Source organism: Terrapene carolina, unplaced genomic scaffold (genome assembly GCF_002925995.2).
Source record: "Terrapene carolina triunguis isolate 2854851 unplaced genomic scaffold, T_m_triunguis-2.0 Scaffold84, whole genome shotgun sequence".
Lineage (NCBI taxonomy): Eukaryota > Metazoa > Chordata > Testudines > Emydidae > Terrapene > Terrapene triunguis.
In genome coordinates, this window is record NW_020664435.1 from 11689016 (window position 1) to 11708993 (window position 19978).

At 43.9% G+C, this 19978-nt stretch overlaps 1 protein-coding gene across 1 annotated transcript in view; it reads right to left on the minus strand.

The window, feature by feature from the left end:
* Window positions 1-19978, minus strand: part of PLCL2 (phospholipase C like 2) — a 201014-nt gene that overhangs the window by 25118 nt on the left and 155918 nt on the right. The window lies entirely within an intron of this gene.

A 19978-nucleotide genomic window follows, 5' to 3' on the forward strand; every position in this document is an offset into this window, starting at 1 on the left:
CTGATGCTGCCAACTAAACTAAGCATGAACTGATATGACAATTCACATACTGGAATGTCTTATTGCTATGACATACTCAAACAAAAACTGTATTTTTAAATGATAAAACATACAAGGCAAATTGAATGATATAACTGGCTAATAGGAATTTTGAGCCATCAGTTGTCAGAATAATTCATCGCTTAGAATTTAGGTTCACTTTCTGAAGCCTAAACTGTAATAATTATAGTAACAGCTAACAATTCTTATCAGACAGAAACAACTTATCAGGCAGATGTAGAAGCCTGTATCGTTATTAATTTGCAAATGAGACACCACACATTACACTGCTCTACAGCCAAAATGCTTCTGAAATAAATGTAGTCAAACTTTACTAATTCTGGGTCACTGAGAAAGAAAATGATGCTTAAAATTGTTGACTGGCTCTAGTTTTCAAGATATGCTATTGGGTCAGTATATACGACCCTTGACTTGGGAATGGCGGAGGATAAGTGAGTTATAAAGGGAAGGGATCTCAATTTAAACCAGAAATGACTAAAATACATCTTTGACTGGATCTATGAATAAATCTATGACTGGGTTTGGACAGTACTTGCTTTTTAGGCAAAACAATGAATGATGCAATCTGAAGCTGGTATTGCGTCATACATGATATGAATTGCATCATGTTATTCCTAGAAGTCATGGATGATGCAATCATAACGAAGCTTACATCACTGTGCTGAACAAATTGCCCTAGATCAGCTCTAGAAATCATACAGTGTCGTGCTCTCTTATTTGTCAGTGTTTGATTTTGCAAAGGGACACATTTCTGTTTAGCCAAAGTGAGCAGAGATGCCTCGTACTTGTGTGAACAGTGCAGATAACTTCTGCTATGTTTGTGGTGAAGTGACTTTTGCATCACAAAAGCGCAGTATAACCACTATGGTTAAAAAAGCCTATCACCTTTATTTTGGCTGCAAAATTGGAGATCAGGACAAGAGGTGGGCCCCACACATATGCTGCAACACTTGTGCAACAAATCTTCGCCAGTGGTTGAACAGGAAAAGGAAATCTATGCCTTTTGCAGTGCCAATGATTTGGAGAGAGCCAACAGATCATACCAGCAATTGTTACTTCTGCATGGTGCCTCCAGTTGGGAAAGGTGTGTCAAAGAAGAAAAAGTGGACTGTGCATTATCCAAACATTCCATCAGCTGTACGCCCAGTACCCCACGGAGAAGGACTGCCAGTTCCTGATGCACCAGAATCATTCTCACTTGAGTCAGACGAGGAAGAGGATGAAACTTCTGGTCCTGAACCATCAATGTCACAGGACCCACATTTTCTCCCATCCTCCTCCTCTGAACCACACCTCATAACACAAGGTGAACTGAATGACCTTGTCAGGGATTTGGAACTACCCAAGAGTAAGGCAGAGCTGTTGGGCTCCAGACTACAGCAGTGAAATCTCCTGGCAGGTGATGTTAGGGTTTCCATGTTCCGTGACTGTCAAAAGGATCTTGTCCCATTCTTCTTCATTGAAGGTGATCTTGTAGCCTGCAACAACATCGATGGTGTGATGGCAGCCCTCAACATCGTTCACGATCCAGATGAGTGGAGACTGTTCATTGATTCATCGAAGACGAGTCTTAAAGCTGTTTTACTGCATAATGGCAATGTTTTGCCATCAATTCCAGTTGGTCATGCAGTCCATATGAAGGAAATCTATGACAACATGAAACAACTTTTGAGATGCATAAACTACGACCAACATCAGTGGCAGCTTTGTGACGATTTGAAGGTTGTTGCTCTCTTGCTTGGTCTGCAGACTGGATACACAAAGTACTGCTGTTTTCTCTGCGAATGGGATAGTCGTGCAAGAGATTCCCACTACATCAAGAAAGATTGGTCACTCCGACAGTCATTGGAGCCTGGGAGGAAAAGTGTTCAGCATCCACCACTTGTTGAATCAAGGAAGATTTTGTTACCACCCTTACACATCAAGCTGGGTCTGATGAAGAACTTTGTCAAGGCCATTGACAAAACACAAGCAGCTTTCAAGTACCTCCGTGGAAATTTCCAAGATTAAGTGAAGCTAAGATAAAGGAAGGTGTCTTTGTTGGTCCTCAGATTCGTGAACTTCTTCGAGATGATGCATTTGACCATGCACTGCGTGGCAAGGAAAAGACGGCATGGAAAGCCTTCCAGTTAGTGGCAATAAATTTTCTCGGAAACAGCAAGGCAGACAACTACAGGTTGTTGGTGGAAAACCTCCTCAAGGCATACAAAAGCCTTGGTTGCAACATGTCACTAAAGATACATTTTTTGCACTCTCATCTAGATTTTTTCCCACCAAACTGCGGAGCAGTGAGCGACGAGCACAGCGAGCGATTTCACCAGGACATTGCAACAATGGAGAAATGCTATCAGGGCAAATGGAGCCCATCAATGCTTGCAGACTATTGCTGGACAGTGACAAGAGACGCTCCATTTAATGAGTACAAGAGACAAGCCAAGAAGCACCGAGTAGACACTGAATAGGACTAAACTATGTACATAATAGTTTTTTGCCTTTTGTTTCATAATAAATTTTATTTATATAATCCTTTTGCTGATTTTTAAAGTGTTACATAAACAGGACAGGTGAAATATTATCATGTAAAGCAACCATAAACATAGGAAAAGACCTAGGTTTACAATTTATGATTAAAACTCTACTATCTACACAATATACATAGACATAAAATGTAAAAACTTAAATATCTTAGAAACAGTAGCCAATCAGTTGTTTTAATTGTCATATTTGAATTCAGCACATCAAAATACATAATAAATAGCACATTTTATCTCTGAAGCAGACGACTTCTCAAAAATTGTAGACCAGTGTTATTTATCATTTTGCTGTTGCTTAATGTACCTAGAGCAGCAGACAAAATACATTTCTAGTACTGTCCAGTGTATTAGGTATGTCAGCTGTGAAGTGCCAATGTTCTATCCTCAAAATAACCAGTTCCATTTTTGGATATTTGTACCAGGTATAATCAGGGCCGGCTCTAACTTTTTTGCCGCCCCAGGCAAAAAAGAAATGCGCCGCTCCGCCGTAACACCCCCCCCACATGAGCGCCGCGCCGCCGAAACCCTCCCCCCTGAGTGCTGCGCTGGGCCGGCCAAACCCCCGCCCCCCCCGAGCGCTGGGCTGGGCTGCCCAAACCCCCGGCGTGCTGCACCGGGCCGGGCCGGCCAAACCCCGCCCCCCCCCGAGCGCCAGGCCAGGCTGCCCAAACCCCCGGAGCGCCGGGCCGGCCAAACTCCTGCCCCCCCCCCAGCGCCGCGCTGGGCCCCAAAGCCCCCGGTCCCCCCTCCCCCTCCCCAGCGCCGCCGAAACACCCCCCGAGCTGCCCGGCTGAAACAAACAAAAAAAACCCTCGAGCGCCGCCCCGCCGAACAAAAAACCAAAAACACCGCGAGCGCCCCCCGCCACCCCAACATTGGCCGCCCCTTCTAAGGTGCCGCCCCAAGCACATGCTTGGTCAGCTGGTGCCTGGAGCCAGCCCTGGGTACAGTAATTTACACCAGTGATGAGCATCAACCGAGGGTGCTTGTGCTGCCCCAATGGGGATCACTTAGGGAAAAATTTCCAGTGAATATGTGCAGGACATGCACACACAGAGAGTGGGCTTCACATGTGCAATCACTCAGAGAAGAAGTTGGCTAGTATTTGATTTTAGACATGACAAATTTAACACTGCAAAACATTTAGACAGATTTTTCAAAGCTGCCTAAGGGATTTGGATGCCCAATTTCCACTAAAAATAATGGGAACTGAGCAAAATCCTTTCAGTGGCTTTGAAAGTTTCAGCTTTAAAGCTTAATGCAGCAGTATAGCATTGTTTGCAGTGAATTAAAATAATAATAATTGCATGAAATAAAACTTACAGTTCTCAACTTTACTTCCAGGGAAAGCAAAACTCAAAGTTGGCAGTGAATAAAATAAACAAACAAATTATGTTTGGAATGATGGCTTTCTTTTCCACTTCAGAATCAAAAGTATTGATTAATATAGTGATAGAGTTTCTACTCCAGTGGGTGATTCATGATCTTTTCTCTCTTCAAATCTCTAGAATGAACACAGCAAACTCTTCCTCAAAACAGATTTTGTATGGTCACAAAATAACTTGAAACTGGATTTTCTTTAAGTGACCAAGTCCAGCAAAATGCCTGGAGATAGAGAAGGCTAAGTGAAATTTTTATTCATGTGGCAAATAACTTGGGAGGGATTCTACTGGAAAAATCACCACTTATTTATAGGAGTTGATAGAGGCTTTTCAGATTACATCATTCCCATCACGGTAAACTCACTTGTCATAGTTTAAAAGCTTTTTCCACAGGTATGTGAATTAAATAGGAAGCTATCAAATCACCTATCGTTTTATAAATTAAAAGATTAGTTTGACCATCATTAATTTTAAAAATTGTCCAAAACACATAATTAATAGGATGAAATTTTAAAAGCAAATGAATGTTAACTGGCCCACAAACTGTTTCAGATAAAACTGCACTCTAATGAAATGTACAATATAAAGATTAAAGTCATAAAGGTGGAAAAAATGCATTGCCTCAGGGCTTCCTGTTTCTCACAACAGACAGATGGCTGCCTAGAGATCAAACACCACAAGACTTTATTATGTCACACTTTATTAATAACAAATATGATTCACTAATGATACAGAGAAGGCAGAAGTGCTCAATAAATCTCTCTTCTTTGCATTTGGAAAGAGGTTGGATGATGTAGTCACATCTTACAGTGGCAATGAAATATTCCTATTCCAACAGTAGCTAAGAAGGATGTTAAACAGTAACTAAACATTAAACAGGAACTAAAATTACATATTTTTAATCTGCAGAATCAGATAACTTGCACCCAAGAATTTTTTAAAGAATTGCAAAGGAGCTCTCTAAACCAGTGGTTCCCAAACTTGTTCCGCCGCTTGTGCAGGGAAAGCCCCTGGCGGGCCGGGCCGGTTTGTTTACCTGCTGCGTCCGCAGGTTCGGCCGATCGCGGCTCCCAGTGGCCGCGGTTCGCTGCTCCAGGCCAATGGGAGCTGCTGGAAGCGGCGACCAGTACGTCTCTCAGCCCTGCACAAGCGGCGGAACAAGTTTGGGAACCACTGCTCTAAACCATTGATGTTGCTATTTAACAAATCTTCAGACTCTAAAGAGATTCCAGAGGACTGGAAGAAAGCTAATGGTGTGCCAATATATTTAAAAGTTAAATGGGACACCCTGGCTAACTGCAGACTGGGTAGGTGACATTGATCCAGGGCAAAATAATGGAAACGCTGATACAGGGAGAAATCAATAATGAAGTAACAGACAGTAGCATAATTAATGCCAATCAATATAGTTTTATGGAAAATAGGTCTTGTCAAACAAACTTGATATAATTTTTTTATGAGAGCACCAGTTTGGTTGATAAAGGTAACTGTGTTGCCATAACATCCTTAGATTTCTGTAAAGCACTAGATTTAGCACCACAAAACATTTGCATTAAAAAATAAGCACTTGTTGGGGTCCACTAGGCATAGCTACCAGGTAACTCGGGAGAGTGGAAGGCCAAAGTGTCGATGAAACTCTTTTGCTCTGGGCCTATCTGAAACCCCAAACTCCATCTTGTGAACTCTCACCTACTTCTGTGTTTACTGCTTATATGCTCTGTAGCGGGCTGTAGGAGAAATGTATTGGTCAGCGTTTCTAGCAGATGGCTGCAGTTTCACTCACACTAGCAGAAATAATAGAGATAAGGAGGAAAGAACAGAGGGGTAGTTAGTTTGCAGATTTCTAATTCAAGGTCGCAGAGACTGGGAAAGTTTTCTCACAAGCTTATGTAGAACTTATTGTAACAGTTGTCTGGAAGGGAGGGGTGGGGGAAAGAGATGTATGCAAACAGTTTGGGGTATAAAAGGTAAAAGTTATTTGTATTTGTTGCACTGGATTTGAGACATGCTGGTCTCCTAGTGCCATTTCAGAGCTCTGAAATAAACTTGGCTTGCTTTCTCCCCTCGGTGTCTTTATTGGTGCTAAGCACACCGGGCCACGGACCTTTTTGTCCGCCTCGAGTCCTTGAGCGGCCAACACACTCTATATAAAATCAATGTAGCACAAATTAAATAGACTAAAACTGATAGATCTCAAAAAGTAATATTAAATGGGGAATCATCATTCATTACGGGTTTCTCTAATATGGTACCATAGGTATTTGTTTTTGGCCCAGTGCTATTCAATATCTTTATCGATCATCCAGAAGAAAATATAAAATCATTGTTGGTAAAGTATGCAGGTGACACAAAAATTGGTGAAGTGGTAAATAATTATATGGACACATCTGTTATACAGAGTGATCTAAGCTGGGATCATTTGAACAACATGTATTTTAATACAGACAAATATATGATCATACATCTAGAAACTAAGAACACAAGTCATACACAATTGGGGGCTGTGTCCTGGAAAACTGACTCTATAAAGGACTTAGAGGTCAGGCAAATAACCATTTGAACACGAGCTTCCAGTGTGATGTTAAGGCTAATGCAATGCTTGGATGTATAAGCAAAAGGATATTGAGTAGGTGCAAGGAAGTGGAATTAATCTGGCATACAGCATTAATGACACCATCATTGGAATACTATGCCCAGCTCTGATGTCCATACTTCAAAAAGGGTTTTGAGAAATTGGCAAGGGTTCAGAAAAGAGCTACAAGAATGACCCAAGCTCAGGAAAACCTCCCTTATGGTGAGAAACTTATGAAGCTCAAACTGTTACATTTATCCAAGAGCAGGTTAGGTGGTGATGTGATCACCGTCTGGAAGTACCTACAAGGAAGGAAGATTTCTGATAACAGAGGGTTCTTTAATCTAGCAGACAAGGCCATAACAAGTTCCAACAGTTGGAAGTTGAGCTAGACAAATTACCACTAGAAATAAGCAACACATTTTTCAAAATGAGGGTAATTAACCATTGGAACAATTTACCTAGAAAACATGGGGATTCTGCATCACTTTAAGTCTTTAAATCAAGATTAAATATCTTTCTAATATATTTGCTATAGCTCAAACTGAAGTTATGGGCTTGATGCAGGAATTACTGGAGAGGTTCTATGGCCTATATTAAGTAGGAGATCAAACTAAATAATCATAATGGGTCCATTTTGGTATTAAAATCTAAGGGTGAGCTCCAGCGTCTGTATGCCAGATGAACAGGCCGGAGCTGTGTAAATAATCTCTAAAAGCCTGAGTTCTGGCTGGCAGAAAATTCTGCTGTTTCAGCCTGTCTTTGGAAGACCCCTTTCCTAGCCCTGAAATAGGGATATCGGAAGTTGGGAGAAGCATGTTGGGGCAGAGCCACAGCACATGGTACTGTGGAGACTGAGGGTACTAGGAGGGAACAGGAGGCTGCTATAATTTGGACAAACCTCGGGTGGCCTGTCTAAATCACACTTGGTCCCTATCCTGCCACAACATGGATTGGGAGGGTGCAAAAGTGACTTAAAGTCACCTTAGCCCATCTTACCTCTGTGCTACAACTCTTACAGGTGCAGCATAGAATCTCACCCTATGAAACTACAAACTGTAAGGATCAACCCTGCACTAGCAGGGAGATGAATTAACTAATTTTTAAAGCTTTTCTCACCTCTGCAAGTTGAAACTTAACATCCGAATAACAGAAAATAAATGTAAACCCTTTTGTGGTTGGGTATAAGACCATCCATGATTCACATTACTTCATACTCCACCTTAAAGGTAGTGTGTGGTATATAAAAATCTTGTTTCCCTATCTCACTGTGAGCAATCCCCCAGTAAATCTGGTGTTGGCACGCACCACCAATCTATGCTAAAATAAGCAAGGAGACACATTTTGATACTAGTGTGCCTTGGAAGATCTATGGACTGGCAAGAGGGTAGCAGAAAACTGAAGCAGCTACATGGCCCTTTTCTGGCTTTTATAACTGCACCTACTTTTTAAATGACAGATTTGAGAGCTATGCCTGGTGGGACTGCTGTGGAAACTAGATTTACACTATTCCTCTGTAACAAGCCTGATGGACAATAATCAATTTCACCTTTGAGCATCAGGTGTTTTCTCATTCTGTCTTCACTATAGATATGCACACACACACAAATCCACAAATCAATTTGAATCTTCTAAACTTGGGAAGCTGGAGTAAACAAACACCTCAAAATCAAAAGTATTCTCTCAATTAGTCAAAACCTGTATCATTTAATTCTAAAATCTCAATAAAAAGAGTTTTCTAGTTACCCTTTCTCTTCCACAAAGATTATCTCAAAGTTTTTATGTATAAGAGATCTACATAAATGCAGCATTGTCACGGAGTCCCCGGGCGATGCTCTGGAACTGCTCCCCACAAAGCCAGTCAGGACTTTGGGGAGCCTCCTCTCCCTCGGAGCAGACTGTCTTCAGGGCAAGACGCTCACACGGCTTCACCTCCTGGGTCTCTCCTGGGAGCATTCAGCATATGCCCCTCCGTGCGCTTCCCACAGCGAGTCTGCCCAGGCGGGGTCCTGGGGAAGCCAAAGGGTTCTGCACCCCCCCCACTTCGCAGTCAGACGTGACTCTCGGCCAGCCAGTAAAACAGAGGTTTATTAGACGACAGGAAAATGATCTAAAACAGAGCTTGTCGGTCCAGCGAACGGGACCCCTCCGCCGGGTCCATTCTGGGGCTCAGCTAGCCAGACACCCCCGTCTGCCCTCCCTTCCCGTCCCCAGCTAGCTCCAAACTCCAACCCCCGTCCAGCCCCTCCTTCTCTGGGCTTTGTCTCTTTCCCAGGCCAGGAGGTCACCTGATCCCTTTGTCTCCAACACCGTCAGTTGGCACCTTTGCAAAGAAGGGGCCCAGGCCATCAGTTGCTAGGAAACAGAGCGTCGGGCATTTATGTACACTGGCCCTTTGCTCTGCAGCAACCATACACCCTTATCCCACCCCCTAGATTCTTAAGAACTGCATGGGGAAACTGAGGAAAACATTAAGAACAGTCCCACTTCGTCACAAGCATATTATTGGAAATGAATATACAAAAACTGATTAGGGATGAGATCCTCAGTGGCTGTAAAGTCAGTATAGCCCCACCAAAGTCAATGGACCTGTGCTGATTTAAAGTAGCTGAAGATCTGTGTCAAGAATTTTAAACTTTCAAAGAATGATAAAAGATAACGGATATGGAATGGGAACCAAAGCAATATTGCCTTACATTATAACCTCAGGGTTACGAACACCTCAGGGATGGCGGTTGTTTGAAACTCTGAAATGTTCGTAACACTGAACCAAAACATTATGGTGGTTCTTTCAAAAGTTTACAGCTGAACATTGACTTAATACAGTTTTGAAACTTTACTATGCAGAAGAAAAATGCTGCTTTCCCCCTTTTTTTTTTAAGTAGTTTATATTTAACATAGTGCTGTACTGTATTTGCCTTTTTTTTTTTTTTTTGGTGTCTCTGCCGCTGCCTGATTGTGTACTTCCGATTCTGAAGGAGATGTGTGGTTGACCGATCAGTTCGTAACTCTGGTGTTTGTAACTCTGAGGTTCTACTGTACTATACGTCTTCGATATTTAGCACATATAAAATTCCTGTAAGGATGCAGATATTTTATTCAGAGAAACACAACTGTGTTCAGCTGAAAGCAATGTGTTGACATTTAGAAAACCAACAGAGCAATCTGGATTTTGTTGAAACTTAAAAATAATAAGGAAAACATCCAGCTTATCAAAAAGTTTATACCTTTCAATTTTTGCTTTCATAAAGTATAAGACAGGTGCAAAAGCACCACTATGGGATTAAATCAGAACAAGAGCAAAACTCTAGCTTATTCAATGCATTGTTAACCAAAATGAGCAAAATTATTGACTTACTTCAGAATTAGTTTTGAATTTTAACAGATACACAATAATCTTATTATTCACTTAAACCAGGAATTGGTTTAATTAAGAGAACAAGTCCAGTTAAAAGATTTTCCTACTGAGCTTGTTAATGACAATATAAATTTACTATATGTTCACAGCTTGTAAGGATGAGGATTTATTCTTATTTTAGCAACTCTCTTCTTGTTCTTCAAGCCATAGAACAAAAGAGCATAGCACGATAATAGTGCAATTTCCTTTTACTTACAAAGACACTAATTATAAAAGCGTATAAGCTTTTACTCAGAGTTAATATGCTATCCCATGAAGCAATTCATTCTCAACTAAAATCCAAAAAGCTGACAGTTCCAGAATCCAGAAAACTGACAAAAACCTAATGCAACAAGCATCTGCTGAAACCAGGAAATTAATAGAGTTGTAGACAAAGTCTTTGGACATCTCCACTATGTAAAGGTTTGGATCAGCTCATCTATCTTAAGATGTACGTCAGTGGGACTCTGCAGGGGTGAAGCTGTCCAAGATAGCAGATCCTATTTCCTATTTCACAATCAGGAATTAAGCCTATTGTGTTGTACTGTAGGATACTTTTGGTGAGGGCCCATCTGGAGTACTGTGTCCAGTGGAGGGCAACAAAAATGATTAGGGGGCTGGAGCACATGACTTATGAGGAGAAGCTGAGGGAACTGGGATTATTTAGTCTGCAGAAGAGAAGAATAAGGGGGGATTTGATAGCTGCTTTCAACTACCTGAAAGGGGGTTCAAAGAGGATGGTGCTAGACTGTTCTCAGTGGTAGCAGATGACAGAACAAGGAGCAATGGTCTCAAGTTGCAGTGGGGGAGGTTTAGGTTGGATATTAGGAAAAACTTTTTCACTAAGAGGGTGGTGAAGCACTGGAATGGGTTACCTAGGGAGGTGTTGGAATCTCCTTCCTTAGAGGTTTTTAAGGTCAGGCTTGACAAAGCCCTGGCTGGGATGATTTAGTTGGGGATTGGTCCTGCTTTGAGCAAGGGGTTGGACTAGATGACCTCCTGAGGTCCCTTCCAACCCTGATATTCTATGATATTCTATACTTATTTAAATAACACCAAAGTCTCACTTCAATATTTATAGAATCATAGAAAGGTAGGGCTGGAAGAGACTTTGGGAGGTCAACAAGTCCAGCCCCTTGCGCGGTAAACCAAGACCATCCTTGTCACATATTTGTCCAACTTGTTCTTAAAAACTCCAAAGATGGGGATTCCACAGTCGCCCTTGGATGCCTATTCCAGACCTTCACTAGCCGTATAATTAGAAAGTTTTTTCTTAATATCTAATCTAAATTTCCCTTGCTTCAGATTAAGCCCATTACTTCTTGTCCTACCATCAGTGGGCACTGAGAACAACCAATCTTCATCCTCTTTATAACAGCCTTTAACATATTGCAATTGTTATCAGGTCCCTCCTCAGACTTCTTTTCTCAAGACTAAATGTGCAGGTTTTTTTAATCTTTCCTCATAGGCCTGGTTTTCTAAATATTTTATCATTTTTGTTTCTCTTTGGACTCTCTCCAATTTGTCCACATCTTTCTGACTATGTCTATGCTGCACACCACTGGCAGCAGTGTATGTGGGTATGTGTAGCTCAGGGGTAGGCAACCTATGGCATGCGTGCCGAAGGCGGCACGCGAGCGGATTTTCAGTGGCACTCACACTGCCCAGGTCCTGGCCACCCATCCGTTAATATGTATTACTGGCATGTGAAACCTTAAATTAGAGTGACTAAATGAAGACTTGGCACACCACTTCTGAAAAGTTGCTGACTCCTGGTGTAGCTACACGTCACAGTGAAAAGCAGGCTGTGTCCACACTGCAGTGTGTAGCAACATGTCAGTGGGGAGGCAGCAAGGAAAGACTTCTCACTGTGGTGGAGAAAAGCTCTGGCAGCTCCCAGCTGTCAAGTCTTTCCTCACTGCCTCCCCACTGCCGAGCTGGGAGCTGCTGGAGACTTGTCCCACTGCTGGAGCCTTTCACTGTGGCGAGGAAAGACTTCAGCAATGGGTAAGCAGTGGGACACTACACTGCTAAAAAGGCATTGCTTGGGTAAGTAGAGAGCTGTGTACGGTACAAACCCCCAGGGTTCAGGCACGTCCTTGCTCTACTCACCTCTAAGCATTGCCTTACAGTCTACAGCTACACTGCTATTTATACCTATGCTAGGGAAGCATGTAATGTATGTACTCTACACTTCGACGAAAGCAGTGTGCAGTGTAGTCATATCCAAAGTGTGGCACCCAGAACTGGAGATAGTACTCCAGCTGAGGCCTTACCAGTGCCAGGTACAGCAGGACAATTACCTCCTGTGTCTTATATATGATTCTCCTGTTAATACACCCCAGAATATTAGCCTTTTTTACAACTGCATTGCACTGTTGACTCATATTCAATTTGTGATCCACTATGACCCCCAGATCTCTTTCAACAGTACTACGCCAGTTATTCCCCATTTTGTAGTTGTGCATTTGATTTTTCCTTCCTATATGAAGTACTTTGCACTTGTTTTTATTGAATTTTATCTTGTTGATTTCAGATTTCTCTAATTTGTCACGGTTGTTTTGAATTCTAATCCTGTCTTCCTAAATCCTTGCAACTTCTCCCAGTTTGGTGTCATCCACAAATTTTATAAGCACACTCTCCATTCCACTATCCAAGTGATTAATGAAAATACTGAATAGTTCTGTACCCAGGATTGGTCCTTGCAGGATCCACTGTATATGCCCTCAGTTTGACAGGAAACCATTGATAACCACTCTTTGAGTAGGATCTTTCAACCAGTTGTGCACCCACCTTATAGTAATTTCATCAAGACTACATTTTACTAGTTTGCTTATGAGAATGCATGTGGGACTGTGTCAAGAGTGTTACTAAAATCAAGATATATCATGCTTACTGCTTCCCCCATCCACTAGATATGGGGTTCTCAAACTTCATTGCACCACGACCCCCTCCTGACAACAAAAATTATTACAGGACCCTAGGAGGGAGATCAAAGCCTAAGCCTGCCCAAGCCCCACCACCCTGGGGGGAGGCCTGTCAAAGACTGAAATTAAGGAGGTTTGGCATCGTTTGTTCTTGACCATACAGACTGTCTCATGGAACACCTGCTCTCAGTTATACAGACTGATCCCCATTTGTATTTGCATAACCTAGCTCTAACAACTACAGCAAATAATTACAAAGAAGAGTAATATTAGGAGAGTATGTATTTTTTAGCAACTTTTAATGGAGTTTAGTAACTGGAAACATGCCGGAGAGCTGCACCTAGTGATCCGCCACCTGTCTGTGAACCACCACTGGTCCACAGACCATAATTTGAGAACCTGTGCAGGAGCTTCAGCATAAAGTATATAACACTTTTAGTGAATGTCATCATTGTTTTGGATCATGCAAGGGCATTGTTTTCCCCAAATAAGCGATACTAATGTGGTAACACTGTTTAAGATTTCCATTTTACTGTTCTTAAAAGTTCTGAAAGAATAAGTAAACCAAAACTGAAAAAAATGTGAATTATAAAAGATGCTAGCAGAATGGATAATGAAAAATACAGCTTACCCATAGATGCTACAATAGAAGAAACTGCCAAGTTTGTATAATTAATGGATTATACACTGAACCTAAAAATAATCTTCCTCTTGCTGAATTCAGAGACTAATATTGTTACATTTGACTTTGGAGGATTAAAGCTCTATGGCAAGAAACACTATTATCTTTTGTAAGGAAAAAAAATGCTTATGTCCTTTTGGTCATACTTAGAGGGGTTTTATAGTGCTTGATCTTGTTTCCCAGTACAGTCAATAGGAAGTATTCTATAATTTGCAGTTCTTTGACTAACTTTTCTTATGCTAACTGTAAATATAAAACAAAAGATAAAGACACTCAACCCTAAGTACTTGAACAGGTTGGAAAGGCTGCATAGGAATGTGACACTACTTGTGGAATGGGAAGACTGTCTTTACAGGCATCTGTAACAAGTGATTATACTTTGGGTAATATGAACTCCATTGATTAAATGATCATTCTAAAGCAAATAAACTATTCTGATACCTATGTCAGTTTCCCAAAAAAATCAGTGGGACAGATTCTGTGCTTTACCTCATGGGTGGCTTCAAACCACCTTTACCCTGCCCAGATCCTGGGTCAGGTGGCAGCTGGTGCAGTCCTACCATAAATTAGATCAAGCCCTTTGACCCACTTCTTTGCAGCCCACAATCTCCAGCGTTTTCATCATTACAGAGATTCCCCCTCCTAGCCATGGCCCTACTCTCTATGACCAGGGATTTCAAGGGAGCCAGCATAGGGAATTCTCCCCGACCTAGTTGCAGCACCTTCATGGACCCTATATGGTGCCAGAGTAGCATAGGAGGGCAGGGGCCAGGATTAATTTCAGTAAGATTAATTAAGCATAAAATGCATAGTAACGGTATCAAAGGAAAATAACATTTTTGAAAGTAGGTCTCCTGCTTGTACATAATGCCAAGGTGAAGTTAAGATATGTACAAAGCAGGAGACATTCAATTTTTTTTTGTTAGTACAGACTGGAGTGAAATATTCCTTCTACTGATGAATTCTGGGGTTGATTGATCATTCTTGAAATAAAGACCATACAGCTTGTGTTCTACAGCCAGAGATCTGCTTATCCACTGAGCTTTGGCACCAGCTGATCCAGGAAGGCCTGAACAATTCTCATTTTCTTTACTTTTATGTTTAGTAAGCAGTCCACCAAATCGCAGGTGACTGGTAACTGCTGATAGTAGGGGGACACAATGACAGCCCCCACCCCCTCCACCACAGCAACAGTCAACTTCCTGGTGACTGCCAAGGCACCCTGCAGCAACATCCTCTTGGCCATGGTGCCCTCCACCCACAGCGCCCTGGCTGGCCTTAGAAAAAATGGGGCAATAGGCAAACTTGTATTTGGGCACCCTGTCCTCCCTAGCTCCCCTGGCCCCCCACCCCTCCCCATTGTCCCTGGGCCCAGCTGCCTCCCAAGGCCCTCCACCTATCCCCTCTGGCCCCTGCTGCCTCTCCCAGCCCACCAAAGATCCCCCCATTACCCGCTGCCTCTCTGCTCCCCCCCCCCAGGCCCCTGCTGCCTCCCCTGGCCCCCACATCCCCTGCTGCCTCCCCCACCCATCCCCTGAGGCCCCTACTGCCTCCCCCAGGCCCCCCATCAATTGCCCCTGGCCCACACTGCCTCCTTGGGTTCCCCACCCCACCTGTAGCACCCCCAGTCCACACTGCCTCCCCTCCCCCATTACCCCAACTCCCCAAGCTCCTTTCTGCACACCACAGGCAGGCTAGTCCAGACATGTACTCGAGCAGGTAACTGCGGCGGCTGGCAAGGAAGGGATGGGACTCAACAGGCTTCCCCACACCCCCTCTGGCAGACAGCTGTGCTGACAGCCTGGTCTCGCTTCCCTGCTCTGGGTGCCTTTCCCAGGCATGTCCCTTCAGCTGTGCTCAACCCAACTCCCACCCTGGCAGAAATCTGGGAAGGCATGTAACCCTGAGTCACCTACACATCAACCTTCTCAACAGAGCTTATTTTCAAGGCATCATCACCATTGGCAAAGCTGCCTACATCCTAACCTTCTTTTCCTTCTTCCCAATTTCCCAGCTATTTACTTTGGAACACATTGTGGTTGATCCTGTAAACATATGGAAAATGGTGGGGGGAGAATACGAAACAAGGAGCCTTCCCCAGGCCTGTGCTTTTGCACAGTGGCCAACTATGCTGTGTCTCAGAGTAAAGCCACTAATCCATGTTAGTCCTGTCAGCGGCCATAGCTTCCTCAGAAGGTGTGAGGTGAAGGTGGGACAATGGTCCGGACCTTGCCCTGTCTCCTGCACTCATCAGCAGAGGTAGTTAGTGCAGAAAAGATTGCATGCTGTACCTCTCCAAAAGGTAGTGCTGATGCAGGGCATTATTCTTCTTAATGTTCACCTTTTCCATTAATGTGTCTGTTTTCCTCCCTTTTTAATTAAGCTTTAAGGTACTGACTTTGAAAAGATTTTCTTCAGGATCTCCCACTTTTTATTTTCTCTGGTTACATCAACACTCCACTCCACTGGCAGCGCCGCAGAGCGTATGTGTAGCTACAACCCGCAGCAAAAAGCAGGCTATGTCCACACTGCGGTATGTAGTTACACGTGAAATGCTCCGGCAGAAGGGAGGCAGTGGGGAAAGGCATCAGCAGCTTCCCACTCTAGCTTGCCACACTTTAACTCACCACATACACCAGACCTAAGTTCTCTCCAGCAGTTCTTCATATCAAACAATCTCAGGGCTTATTTACACTGGACACGATCATATCAACTTTTCAGACCAGCCATTTGCACTAATACAGTACAGTACATGATTCAAACATCAAAGGTGTTTTTCTTTATTCAGTACTTCTAACTCTTCTGTCAATGCAGATTCATCACATTAGTGCAACAGCACAACATAATTTCCATAGCTATGCCCTACACATGTATACCCATGTGTATTAACCCCAGACTTCCAAGATGGCATGACTGTTAAAAACATTAGCATTTCTGTAAGGTAAGTATTATTATTCTCAGTTTGCAGATGGGGAAGCTGTCCAAGATCACTGAGGAAATAATTGTCAGATCTGGGATTGGAATTTAAGGCTTCCTATCATGCGGTCCTATGTAGAACATAGAACCTCCTCCTATTATCAATACGAATGTAATACTTTCAAACTGTCAAGGACCAGCCATGGCATAATTCCAACAACCACAAAATACAGAGCACATTGGAGCAATTTGTCTACTTGGAAGTCAAATAAAAGATAGAAACAATGCAGTGAGAATATATAACCTGCAGTTTATGTGATTATATCTATATAATTTAAAACTCCATTAAACTTTCATTTTCTAGTGGAATCTATTCACTTAAATTCTCTACTCAGTCAACATATTCTAGGTATTTCTTTTCAGAAGGATGCATTTTGAAGGAATCCATTTTGAAGCACTTGGAGGTGAGGAAGGTGATCAGGAACAGTCAACATGGATTCACCAAGGGCAAGTCATGCCTGACAAACCTGATTGCCTTCTATGATGAGATAACTGGCTCTGTGGATATGGGGAAAGCGGTGGATGTGATATATCTTGACTTTAGGAAAGCTTTTGATACAGTCTCCCATAGTATCCTTGCCAGCAAGTTAAAAAAGTATGGATTGGATGAATGGACTATAAAGTGGGAAAAAAGCTGGCTAGATTGTCGGGCTCAATGGGTAGTGATCAACGGCTCAATGTCTAGTTGGCAGCCGGTATCAAGCGGAGTGCCCGAGTGGTCAGTTTTGTTCAACTTCTTCATTAATGATCTGGATGATGGGATGAATTGTACCCTCAGCAAGTTCGCAGATGACACTTAGCTGGGGGGAGAGGTAGATACACTAGAGGGTAGGGATAGGGTCCAGTGACCTAGACAAATTGGGGGATTGGGCCAAAAGAAATCTGATGAGGTTCAACAAGGACAAGTGCAGAGTCCTGCAATTAGGAAGGAAGAATCCCATGCACCGCTACAGGCTGGGGACTGACTGACTAAGCAGCAGTTCTGCAGAACAGGACCTGGGGATTACAGTGGACGAGACGCTGGATATGAGTCAGCAGTGTGCCCTTGTTGCCAAGAAGGCCAACCGCATACTGGGCTGTATTAGTAGGAGCATTGCCAGCAGATCGAGGGACGTGATTATTCCCCTCTATTCGGCACTGGTGAGGCCACACCTGGAGTATTGCATCCAGTTTTCATCCCTCCACTACAGAAGGGATATGGACAAATTGGAGAGAGTCCAGTGGAGGGCAACGAAAATGATCAGGGGGCTGGGGTACATGACTTATGAGGAGAGGCTGAGGGAACTGGGGTTATTTAGTCTGCAGAAGAGAAGAGTGGGGGGGAGGTTTTGATAGAAGCCTTCAACTACTTGAAGGGGGGTTCCAAAGAGGAGGAGCCAGGCTGTTCTAAGTGGTGGCAGATGACAGAACAAGAAGCAGTGGTCTCAAGTCGGAGTGGGGGAGGTCTAGGTTGGATATTAGGAAACACTATTTCACTAGGAGGGTGGTGAAGCACTGGAATGGGTTACCTAGGGAGGTGGTGGAATCTCCATCCTTAGGGGTTTTTAAGGCCCAGCTTGACAAAGCCCTGGCTGGCATGATTTAGTTGGTGTTGGTCCTGCTTTGAGCAGGGGATTGGACTAGATGACCTCCTGAGGTCTCTTCCAACCCTAATATTCTATGATTCTATGATGCAGGATGCTAACTGATCAAATGACCAGGAGCCAAGAAAACCTGGGTTCTTATCCCAGCTAAATTAATTTATGGCATTTTGCAGCAATTCACTTGATGTTCCTGGGCTTCATCTAACCCAAATGAACCATATGATATTTGAGTAAAACTGCAAATGGAAAATGATGAGAAATGAATCACTGATACAGGTGTTATTGTAAAAAATATGCCTCCCTAATCTTTCATATATCCTCAACATACAAAAAGTCTAAAGATGTGTATTTTATATTTTCCACAGTCTAATGAACAATTAAGAAAAAGGACAGTTACCTGTTCCGTAACTGGCGTTCTTCGAGATGTGTTGCTCAGGTGTATTCCACAGTAGGTGTGCGTGCTTGCCACGTGCACCGGTGTCGGAAGTTTTTCCCTTAGCAGTACCCATACGGGGGAGTGCCACTGCGACCCCTAGAGTGGTGCCTCTATACCGCGCTATAAGGGGAGCTGCGCACTCCCCACCCCCCCTCGGTTCCTTCTTGCCGGACAACTCCGACAGAGGGGAAGGAGGACGGGATATAGAATACACCTGAGCAACACATCTCGAAGAATGCCGGTTACGGAACAGGTAACTGTCCTTTCTTCTTCGAGTGATTGCTCATGTGTATTCCACAGTAGGTGACTCCAAGCTATATCTGATGGAGGCGGGTAGGAGTTTAAGGGTTTCCGGGACGCAGTACCACCCTACCAAATCCGTCGTCATCCCTCGCTTGGGAGACGATCGCATAATGCGAAGAAAATGTGTGGACAGAGGACCATGTGGCAGCCCTACAGATGTCCTGGATTGGGACGTGGGCTACATAGGCAGCCGACGAGGCCTGAGCTCTCGTTGAGTGCGCCCTGACGATCAGTGGTGGGGGAGCCCTTGCCAGGTCATAGCACGTGAGTATGCATGAGGTGATCCAGCGGGACAGGCGCTGGGTGGAAATTGGTTGCCCCCTCATACGCTCAGCTGATGCAACGAACAACTGCGAGGATTTCCGGAACAGCTTGGTCCGGTCCAGGTAGAAGGCCAGTGCCCTACACACATCGAGCATGTGAAGGCAACGTTCCTCGTTGGAGGAATGGGGCTTAGGACAGAGCACCGGGAGGAAAATGTCCTGTTCCATATGGAAGGTGGAGACCACCTTCGGGAGGAATGTGGGGTGTGGGCGAAGCTGGACCTTATCCTTGTCGAAGACTGTATATGGGGGTTCCGAGGTCAAGGCCCTGAGCTCCAAGACACTTCAGGCTAACGTGATAGCTACAAGGAATGCTACCTTCCATGACAGGTGGGACCAGGAACACGTGGCCAAGGGTTCAAAGGGAGGTCCCATGAGACGGGATAACACTAGGTTTAGGTCCCATTGTGGAACGGGGGACCTAGCATACGGGAATGACCGGTCCAGGCCTCTTAGAAAGTGGGAGGTCATAGTGTGAGAAAAGACCGATTGGCCCTGCACCGGCAGATGGAAGGCTGATATGGCTGCCAAATGTACCCTGACAGAGGCGGGAGCTAGTCCTTGGGTCCTAAGGGACAGGAGGTAATCAAGGATAATCTGGAGCGGTGCGGACGATGGAGAGGTTCCCCACTCCGCGGCCCACCTAGAGAATCTGGACCACTTTGCCAGGTATGTCCGTCGTGTGGACGGCTTTCTACTTTCCAGCAGGACTCGTTTGACGTCCTCTGAACACCTCCCCTCCTCCTCATCTAACCACTGAGCAACCACGCTGTCAGGTGGAGCACGGCCAGTGGTGAGCTGGA